At 36.2% G+C, this 11,427-nt stretch overlaps 1 pseudogene; it reads left to right on the top strand.

Annotated features, from left to right (window-relative positions):
• Positions 1–3,281: 3,281 nt before the first annotated feature.
• LOC118006643 lies at positions 3,282–3,986 on the top strand (annotated as a pseudogene).
• Positions 3,987–11,427: the final 7,441 nt, after the last annotated feature.

The following is an 11,427-nucleotide window of genomic DNA, read 5'->3' as shown; positions in this document are numbered from 1 at the left end:
GAGACTAGAAGGACCCTTGTCCAAAACTCTGAAATATTGTTTCTATAAAATAAAAATGTTTTGAAACCAAACTCAATATTCAGTCTTGTTTAACACTGGAGGTTCAGACCATATACACTCCTCAATCTTGTGAAAATAATATATTTGAAATAAACTTTCCTGTGTTACGTTTGTGTGCAGCTCTGGTTCTAATTTTAGGAAAGAAAACTTCTTGCAAAAAGGCACTGGAATCACCCTTAAAAATGCATCTGTTTGATATCACGTAAGCATGAATTAATATGAAGATAATTAAAAATTATTAATGAATCTTATTTCCCCATGTTTTAAAGGTTGTTTAAAGTCACTTCTCTAGGAAGTCAGGGAGAAAATTGTGGCCAACATATGGAATTAACTGATACATTCCACTGAATGACACCATTAATCCAAAGAGACTCTAGAAGAATTAAATAGTTTCAAAATATGAAAACAATTATGACCAATACTATGATTGCTATTACTGCAAAAATGTCCTTCTGTAGTCTTTCCCTTATGTCAAAAATACAGTGATAAAGTTGAAGAGGAAAATACAAGAGGAGAATGCTTTAAAAGAAAATTTGAAACTTACAAATAAAGGGAATAAGGATATTAGATTGTTCTGCTATTGAATAAGCCACCCTTGAGATTCTGCTGCTCAAAAGTGATCTGGTCTATCAAGATTCACATAGGGAAGGATCACAGAATCTCAGCTGAATCCCTCTTGTTTTTAAATTCAGATTTTTATTTTCGGCTCATTTCTCAACACAAACTGAGAGGCCTTCTTTTAAGTGCTGGAGTAGGGAAAGGGTTGGGGACATAGAGAGTAAGGGAGGGGACATGTTAGGGGGAAATCTGGTTGGTTAGCAGACAAATCAAGGGAAGTGAGAGCGATCGGTGCTACCTAACGGCCCCACAACCTGCTCTCTCATAGCACAAAATACTGGAGAAAAAAATGAGTACGTTTTCTAAGCAGCTGAACATGCGCGGTCATGAAATATTCACATGCAGGAATAGGAATCTGGGGCTACTGTTTCAATTGTGAAAAATCTGGGGGTGGACAAAGAGAATAAAAATATGTGCTTTTGTTTTATTTTGAGGATGCTGATAAAAAGCTAAATTACCAATAGAAGAACATAGCAGGTCAGAGGGTCGGGGCAGAAATCTGGTGACAGAGAGAGGCTTTCTTTATTTAAATTTAGTTTGCAACTACAATTTAACCTGATTATACATCTCAATAATCTGTTTATCAGTAGGACCTGTCACATCTGTTAAAAAAAGATATTTATTATTCAGAAACTTACAAGAAGTCCTCAGAAATTAGCAGAGAGTATATGAGAAGATTTGCTTTAATTTCTTGATTCAGTGGTTTAACAAATACTTACAAAGCACCTACTACATGCAAGGCATTATAAACCACTATAAAATATTTGTCACTTAATATATTTTTTTCTGTATTCCAGAACATTTAATTGGATAAGAGTCTCTCATGCTGTGTGTGTGTGTGTGTGTGTGTATGTTTTAGATGTTTTGTTTATAAAAATGGAAAGACTTATCAATGTGTTTTATAAAGATAAATTTTCTAGAAAAAAGCCATGACTTGCTGGAAAACTTTTGGACAGCCACACAGTAATACAAAAAGTCAGCTTTGTAAACAAGGATTTCTGGAAGTTTGATTTATAAGGTCCTCCACCCATTTTCCTGTCACACAGGATATAATGGCTTTTGTTGAAATGCAGTGTGACACTAAATAACTGGCAGTTACTGACTGTGTTGCTTATTACTTGGATCACTCTGCAGAGCTACATTTATAGGAAATCCAATAGCTTTTAATAGATATGCTGTATTGCTATCAAATAATAAATACAATCAAGTTTTTGTTATTAAACTATTTAGGCATGGAGACTAATATTTCATGCATGTCAAGGATGGCTTTATTTTTAAAAAATTCTGTATTCATAGTCTAGGTGCATAGTTAATCACTTTCTATGAATCAGAATTAAGACCCATGATTCTGTTTTATTTAATCATTGCCTCTTAACATAAGTTCTGCTATGAGCTGTGGACCTTCTTCAGGTTTGTTGATGACTTAGTGGGAGTGCAACAATGCATTTTAACCTAATAGCTTACTCAAGTCACATTTGGTTGTTATTTTATAGAATTTTGTATTTGGAACCAAGATTTTACATGCTGTTGGTGAATATATCTACTGTATTATGTGTTATGATGAACTTTTGTTTTTTGGACCATAAGTTATCAAAAATATTTAATCATATCTTTTCTCCTGTTTTGACTGAGTCCGCATTTGTAGGGCAGGTTTGGGTACAGATTTAGGATTATTTAACTTTATGTGCTATATTCATTGAACACTATTCTATTAGCTAAGTGACTGCTATTCTCAGGTAGGAAGGTTTGTACACATATCCATCCATTCATTCATTCATTTAACCTTCAGAATTTATTGAGCACTTACTATATCCCAACTCATTTTTAGGTAGTAAATAAGATAGATACAGTCTCTGCCACCATGAAGCTTATCATTTGTTGGAAGGAGATAAACAAGAAACAATAAATGGATAAATAAGAAAACATGTCATATAGTAATAAATATTACACAGATAATTATAATAGAGTGACTACTTTTCATTTGGATAGTCAGAAAAGACCTGTCTGAGAAAATGCATTTAATGTGTTTTTTGAATGAAGGCAGCCTTGCGAAGTTCACATAGGTATCATCTAACTTTATAAGAAAAGCAAAGTCAAAAAGTAAACTTAAATCAAATAAAATCTTTTTGAGCCACACATTTTTCCTTTTCCATTCCTGCATGAATATACACACCTTTGGTCAATATACACACCTCTGGTGAATGTGTGCAGATAAGGAACAAAAATGATATTGGAAAAAATACACCCAGAAGTAAGTTGCATTAAAGGTGAGTTATTTGCAGAGGTGGATATAAAGAATGAGCCACGGCATGAAAACATGGAGGTTGTAGAAAGAAGGAGAACATGGGAACAACAAGAAAATTAAACAGCAATTTCCTTTTATTTTCCATCTCTCTACCTATTGGGCCTAGAGATATAAAGGATCAGCAAAAGGATGCCCTGAGTACCATGGGCTATCTGTGTAGGGAGAAGAGGGGACTGCTTAGAGATTCAAGTCATTTGCATCCATGATTAGTAGCATCACTTAGAATCTAAGACTACATTTTACATTATAAAAAAGTAACTTTAGCCTGTTTTTTCTTTCCGGGGCGCGTGGCGGCAGAATGGCGGTGCAAATTTCCAAGAAGAGGAAGTTTGTTGCTGATGGCGTCTTCAGAGCTGAACTGAATGAGTTCTTCACTCGGGAGCTGGCTGAAGATGGCTACTCCGGGGCTGAGGTCGGAGTTACACCAACCGGGACAGAGATCATCATCTTGGCCACCAGGCGCAGAATGTTCTTGGCGAGAAGGGCCGGCGGGTCCGAGAATTGACTGCTGTGGTTCAGAAGAGGTTTGGTTTCCCCGAGGGCAGTGTAGCTCCGTGCCGAAAAGGCGGCCACAAGAGGTGTGTGTGCTATTGCCCGGGCAGAATCTCTGCGTTACAAACTCCTAGCAGGCCTTGCTGTGCGGGGGGCCCGCTCCGGCGGGCTGCGGCTCATCACGGAGAGTGGGGCGGAAGGCTGCCAGGGCGTGGTATCTGGGAAACTCCGGGGACAGGGGGCTAAATCCGTGAAGTCTGTGGAGGGCCTGATGATTCACAGTGGGGACCCTGTTAACCACCACGCGGACACTGCTGTGCGCCATGTTCTGCTCAGCCAGGGTGTGCTGGGCATCAAAGTGAAGGTCATGCTTCCCTGGGACCCAAGTGGTAAGACTGGCCCTAAGAAGCCCCCTGCCGGATCATGGGAGCATTGTGGAACCCGAAGATGAGATACTGCCCACCACCCCCATCTCGAACAGAAAGGTGGGAAGCCAGAGCCGCCTGCGTAACAGGGTCTCTTTGGCAGCTGGATCCGGAGACTGGATTTTAATCTGTAAAGACCTTTAATAAAATCTTTGAGAAAGAAAGGAAAAACATGTAACTTTAAAAGATCAAATTAATTATATGTACCTAAGAGTTAAACAATCTTTAAACCACAAGAATAGTAACAATCTAGTTATATATATCCTGACTCCCTTCATAATAGATTATTTTTTTGGGGGGGGGGAAGTATTAGTACTTATATGAAAATACCAGTTTCTTTTTCAAACTGTGGCTTCTCTATCTTTTGTATTAGTCTAAATGTGGAGTCCCAAGCCTTGTAAGGATGCATTTTTTTTATCTCAGATTTGTATCTAAATGGCTCTTTATAATTGGACAAGATAAAATTGTGTGAACAAATCTGATTATTACATGGAATGCCTAAGACTCAATTAAGAAAATCTATGAACCAACTTGTTTCCAATTTCTTGTTTGTGGTACATAAACTGAAGTTGCAGAAAAATTAACCAGGTAAAGTTGGGTTGTGCTCGGAGTTCAGCATCCCACCAGAGAGAATTCAAAACACTAATGTGAAGTGTTCACACAAAAAATATGTCTGGTCTTTAGAAATGGGAGTGTGGAATTCATTAATATTTTGAGAATGTGTGGGTTCAATTTAAAATGTCTGTTTATGAGGATTACCTTTAATCTAGCCTTTCCTAGAAGAAAGGGGGAAGCAAAAGATACTGCATTATCTTGAACAGAAAAAAAGATTTTAAGACTGTGCTACACTGAGAGAGTGATAGGTAGCAGAGCATCTTGGTGTGTTTTTATTGAATGTCATCATGTTTTGTTGTTGAAATTACCAATCTGTTTTCAGGAAATATTTACTTTAATAACCTTTATTGTGCCCCTTTTTGAAAAAATAAATCTGTGCAAATTAGACAATAAATAAATCTCATAAAAATTAGACAATTATACAAATTAGACAGTAAATAAAAATAAAAACAATAGTCTTGTCATTAAGTGATAACCTGTTAGTAATGTTTAGAGCCTTTAAAACAGATTTTGATGCCTATGTATACACATGGATATTTATAAAACTGTGACCATGCTATGAATACCATATTCTTATAATCTATTTTTCCTTATGTAATTTCTCTATGTAATCTATTTTTTATGAACATATTTTCACACCATTGAATATACTGAAATCATCATTTTTAATTACTATATTTTAGGGGCGCCTGGGTGGTTCAGTGGGATAAGTGTCCAACTTTTGATTTTGGCTCAGGTCATGATCTCAGGGTCGTGAGATCGAGTCCAGTGTCAGGTTCCTCGCTCAGCGCAGAGTCTGCTTGATTCTCTCCCTCTCCCTCTGCTCCTCCCCCTGCTCTCTCTTGCTCTCTAAAATAAATAAATAAAATCTTTAAAAATTACTAGATTTTATTGCCTGAAATGAAATACACATCCTCTTCCATTAGTCACTTAAGTTATTTTCAATTTTTGTTATTAAAAATAATGTTCTAATGGACCTAATCAGGGGTAAGCAGTGCAATAAAAGTACACATGATGGAGGCTCAACCCAGTCTAGAAGGTGAAAACTTCTCAGAAGCTTAAACCTCTAAGCTGACATATAAACACTGAAACCTGAGAAAATCATCTGTAAGTGATGAAGAAAGATACAACCTAGGTTGAACATGCTTTCGCTTTATTCTTAATATTCTTTAATCATTAAATTAGTAGAACATTCTTTAAATGCTTTCTTGTTCTCCCTGTCCTTCAGAATTCAGCAATAAGTTATTTTACTCTTTTCTCTCTTTTTTTTTTCTCTCTCTCTCTCAGCCATATTAATAACAATGTAGTTATTTGTATAGGTACAATAAAAATGGTCTTCCTTTTCTTAGGGTATAACTGAACAAACTGATTATACAACCAAATTTCTTGCATTTTCTGGAGTCCCATATATGAGAATAGTCTCATTTACTAAGGCATAGCAAGTTCATCATTAATGAATAAGGATTATACTTCATTTGTGGAATCAATGCCTATAAAGCCCTACCAGGAAACTGGTCAGATATCTGTTCCATGGCTGACAAAATTAGCCTTAGAGGTGATAAATCAGATCACTTTTTATCAGCCCAGGAACCCTGCAGATTTGGGGTACCTTAAAAACAGAAAAGTCAATTGACATTTACCTCATCTTTGCTCTTTAGAATCTTAAAGTCCATTCCCAAGTCTTCTCCACAGAGCCTCAAGAAATGCCTGTGGATTATAGGAATTATAAACTATGCCCCTTGAGCTGGGCCCAGTGGTTAGGAGAACCCAAGGAATAGTAAAGACCAAAAGATAAAATAGTAAAGAAACTCACAAAATGAAAACTAAACATTATGATTTAAGCTAGAGACAGGAAAAATAGTAAAGATTAAGTAAGGATCCAACATAGAAGATAAATTTCTACATTATTACACAGTTGTGGAGAGAGCCATGTCATGAGCCAGAGAAAATACAGAGAAATCAGAATTCCTAGATCACACATAGCAACATACCAGTTGAGCTAGTTTTAAAATAGTGTTTTTGCTGTCACTTTAGTCATGAATCAAGTTGGGTTTGTGGGCAAAATTGTATTAATTATTTGTTTATTTTAGGTTGCTTAGGATTTTATCATCTGGCTTTGTATAGGTTATAGGAAATTGCCAGCATATGAGGTATCACTTTTGTCTGTTGCTTCTATTTTGGGTGAGGTTAGGTAGTGACATTATACTGTGGCAAATAAGAATTTCAGGATGCAAGAAACTGGTGCACAAAAGCTTGTGGGAAGTAAGAGGAGCTAGATGCTGCAAAGAAATATTCTAAGGCAGATCAACTGTGGCCACCTGACTCCCTGTGCAGAATGAAAATTTTAGCAATATTTTAAGAAGAGGATAATGAAATAAATATTTGCTAGTAAAAAGCTGACAGGCTTGATCAAAGAGATGATGGGGATGATGAAAAGATGTGATGAAAGAGACCAAAGAAGCTTTCATAGGTTTATTCATGTTTCAAAAGCACATTAGTATGCCTAGTGTCCACATTCATCAGGCAAGTATTGCTGTGAGTTTTCCAAGTCGGGTTCATGTCATAACATGACAAAGGAAATAACCAATGTTATAGTTTTTATACTCTTGACCATACCTTTAGAGTGTATGCAGGAATTACAAGCAAAATATAGGCAATTTGCTTATTTTTTGTGCAGTCAGCTGGACAGGAGGTGAAAATGTGTTGAAGAGAATTTAAACTATATTGATATCATGGAATTTTTGGAGTTAAGGAGATTTGTAAGAAACAACTTGTCAGACCCTTCAGGGATCATGGTATTACCAGTAGTTTCTTAACTGATATTAGAAGATAACAACATAAATTGAACTTAATCATAAGGAAACACCAAACAAGATAAAGACAAATCTTTCTTTAAGGAAGTAAAATACTCAAACTCAAACCAGACTTGTGAGTTGAGTAAATGGAGATTAATTTCTTTTTTTTTTAACCTGCCCTAAGTTTCCTAGAGTCATAGATTGCCCAGAGTTACAGATATGTTGGTGTAAATGAAGGTCCAATTCCAGAGAAAGTTCTTAAGTATTTACAATAATATGAAACACACTTTAAGTTTTGGCAGAAATCCTTGGAAGATAAACCTCAAGGTCTTTCTAGATAATCACAAATCTGGTGTACTTACATGCCTCAATATCCAAAGTAACTGATGAAACTGTAAGTGATTTTCTCTCAACAAGTTGACACACAAATCCTAGAATTCTGGAGATGTGTACATAAAACTAGTAAAATTAAAAAAATAAAATAAAACTAGTAAAATATTTAGCTCTGTGACCAAACTGGGCAAACACAGCATAAACTATCAAAATACATCTGAAAATCACCATGGATGATATTAACCTAGATTTAGAATTGGGATGAGTCCCCCCAAAAAGTTCTTTAACCATTCTTTAAATGCCAACACTGTGTTCTCACTACTTGGTTAAAATTGACCAGTAGCACTGGGTCAATTAAGAAAAAACCTTTTGTATTTAAGAAATTTATTAAATCATTTCTGGGTTACTTTGGCTTGTTTTGCTCATTTATTGGGTTATATTTTAACACTGCTATCATTAAAGGACTCATGAAGCCCACTCCTGTGGATTTCTGGTCATAGGACCTGCTACAGAAAACTGGAACAAGGGGCCACTGAGTAGGAGGAGTTGCTTGGCATAAGACAGTTCCCTAAGATGTAAAAAAAGTAAATGAGGCTCTTTTGATTATAACAACATAATCTAATTTGGGCTAATACTTATATTCAGAAAGAAAACAATCACCTAACCAGAGAGGCAGATTTAGGGAATACTAATACCTTTTCTTAAGGGCCCACATGGTCTCATCTTACCTCTCCGTTTCTCTCTGGCTGTCTCTTCTATTCTCATTATTATCTGGCCAAACTCAAAAAAATTTAGAAATTGAATTTTACAAATATAAAATTAAAAATCTTTTAAAAACCAAACATCTGAAAGAGAGCACGTCTGGTTGTTTTAGTGAAAAGCCAGACTACTTCATGGCTCAGAAGCTAATCCACATTGCAGTGCTCTTGGGCTAAGTACCCAGGAATGTCCCCAAGAATGACTACTTCTCTGCAAAGGACAGCTTAGAGGTATTTTATTGAACATGCAGTTTATGGATGTTTGTGTGTGTTTATGAGGTGGGCTAGTGGTGACCAAGGAAATTTCTGAGACATTAGGCATGACACATATGTCTACTATGGGTTAGCAGTCTTAGTAATAAATATTCTTCAGAAGAAAAAACAAACAGGAAGCTAGTGGGTTTCAGTTACTATCTATGAAGTGAGTTAGTAGTCATGACTATAAAACAGAAATCACAAACTCAAAGAAGGCCATGGACTGGAGTATGAAAGAAATCCATCTTAAGTTGTTTTCCCACAGATACACATCGTGTGCATTTTAAAACATATAGGAATATTCTTCATTTCCTCAAAATAAATGTGATTCTTCTAATTTTTTTCCTTGAATTCATTACATCTCATTATTGTTCTCATTTTTGATGGTGGCATGGGGACAGAAATATTTAGCTATGATAAAATGAAAATGCAGATCGAGGGCGCCTGGGTGGCTCAGTTGGTTGGGCGACTGCCTTCGGCTCAGGTCATGATCCCAGGGTCCTGGGATCGAGTCCCGCATCGGGCTCCCTGCTCCTGTGGGGAGCCTGCTTCTCCCTCTCCCACTTCCCCTGCTTGTGTTCCCTCTCTCGCTGTGTCTCTCTCTGTCAAATAAATAAATAAAATCTTTAAAAAAAAATGCAGATCGAATTAGATGATAAATGAAAGCTGACATGTGTTGGTGAAAGGGTGGAGAGATTTGGGGTGAACAGGAAACTAGTTTGTATAAAGGGATTCATGCTATGTAGATTTCATTATTGTATTCAAGAATATGGGCTTAGTGTAGCAATACCTTCCAGTGTTTTAAAAGAAGTCAGAAATTCAGAATATTTAAAGATCAGAAATCATTTAATTTTTATATGTTGGCTTCCCCCTCTCCCCTTTCCAATTCTTCAGTGGAATTTTTCAAGGAAAACCTATTTGGGAGCTGGAAAACATCCACAGTCTCCAGCTTATTACCATGTCTGGAAGAAGACGAGGTAAAAATTTCCTTTTCTTTTTATTTTCAAGTAGTTTAGTAACTTTCTCTCTTTTTTTAAAAAGATAGTGATTAGAAAAATGGGCTTGTTTGGAGATAGAAAGGGAGCTGGGTGCCAGGGGACCTCCACCCTACTCAACAAACAGATTTTTGGGTAGATATTCCCCCCATAATAAAGTAAATTTTGAGAACTTTAAAAAAAAAGTGGTTTGAATCCTTGAGAGTCGGAATAAAGAAGAAAGAGATAAGCAGAAAAGATTTATCCAATATCTATTTTTGTCACTAACTATGTGCCTTTGGGCAAGTCATTTCTCTTGTGCGTGAATTATTGAATCTGTGGAATTAAAGTGCTAGACTGGATCACAAATTCTCAAACTTGCTTGACATTAGAGAATTTGCAATTAAAATTCTGGTTGATTTTTAATTTATCAAACTAGGAGAGATTGTACTAGCGGAAAATATCATTAGATAGAAGCAAAATATAATCACAACCATTTGCATGTGGCATGATAAATCAAGCTGTTGCAATGACAATTTCTGGGTTTTTATATTTTTATCTATTTGCTTCTTGCTTATTGACTTTTGACATCTGCTGGTACTTGTTAGTTGATAAGTGACTGTGGTGCCAATATCTTAAGAGAAATCATAAGAAAAAAATTAATTGAGAATATTATCTCTTATCAACTTTCTGTTTCTGCAAATTGGGAAAAAATACTGCATTATTCAATTTTATGGTGGGAAATCTTGTTCTAGCCATTGTGGGAACATACTTTAGGACACTAGAGTAGGTTCCCTAAGGCCCCTTCCAGCTGTAACATTCCATGCATTTACATTTTTCAAATGTGCCCAAGTAAGATCTTAGTTGGAGAGAAATTTTTTTAAAAATGAAATATAGCTGTGGGCTACTTTCTGCTAATTGAAACTGAGAAAACAGACATTTGAGGACAAGTGAAATAGTTTAAATGCATGCAAACTGTGTTCCAACAATAAACTTTTAGGGGTTTGTCAAATTTGTCTTTAATCAAATCTCCATCCAGAAAGCTCCATTAATTCATTTTATTAATTTATTTCAGTGGCTACTACCTACTAGGACATTTTCTACATGCTGGGGATATAGCAATGAACAAAACTGAAGAAAATTCCTGTCTTAAGGAAGCTACATTAGTGGAAAGAAATATGAAATAAATAAATGCTAAAAATAGTATATTAGTGATAAGTTTTATGGAGAAAAAGAAAGCATAAATAGAGAAAAAAGTGCATAGTAGGAGCTGTAGTGGGCGGAGCAAATTTAAGTTAAGGTAATCAGAAAAGGCTTCACTGTGCAGATGACTTTTGAGCAAAGATGGGAAGAAGGTATGTGCAGGAATCCATGGTAAGAAAGTTAGTGTACAGGGCCCTGAGCAAGGAGCATCCCTGTCATGTTCAGAAATCCAGTCTGTTTGGAGTGGACTGACCGAGACAGAGCAGTAAAAGATGAGATCAAGTAATGTAAGGACTTACAGGCCATTTAGAAAATTTGGCTTTTATTCAGAGATGGAAAGCCAGTAGAGGATTTTGAGTACAGTGGCATCATCTGACTTATTTTTTAAATATATGCTTTTCTGAGATAAGAGTAAAACAGGGCAAGAGTGAAAGGGAAATGAGTGGTAACCAGGCAACTGCAATAATCTGGCTGAGAGAATGGTGGCTCTGACCAATACGGAGGTGATGAGAGATGGTGAGATTCTGGGTATGTTTTAAAGATAGGGCCAATAGCATCAGATGTATACTGTGAGACAAAGAGAGGAGTCTAGTA

Source organism: Mirounga leonina, unplaced genomic scaffold (assembly GCF_011800145.1).
Source record: "Mirounga leonina isolate KUSES-001 unplaced genomic scaffold, KU_Mleo_1.0 Mir_98, whole genome shotgun sequence".
In the NCBI taxonomy this organism is placed as follows: Eukaryota; Metazoa; Chordata; class Mammalia; order Carnivora; family Phocidae; genus Mirounga; species Mirounga leonina.
The sequence above is the reverse complement of the archived record's forward strand: the minus strand, read 5'-3'. Positions and strand labels throughout refer to the sequence as shown.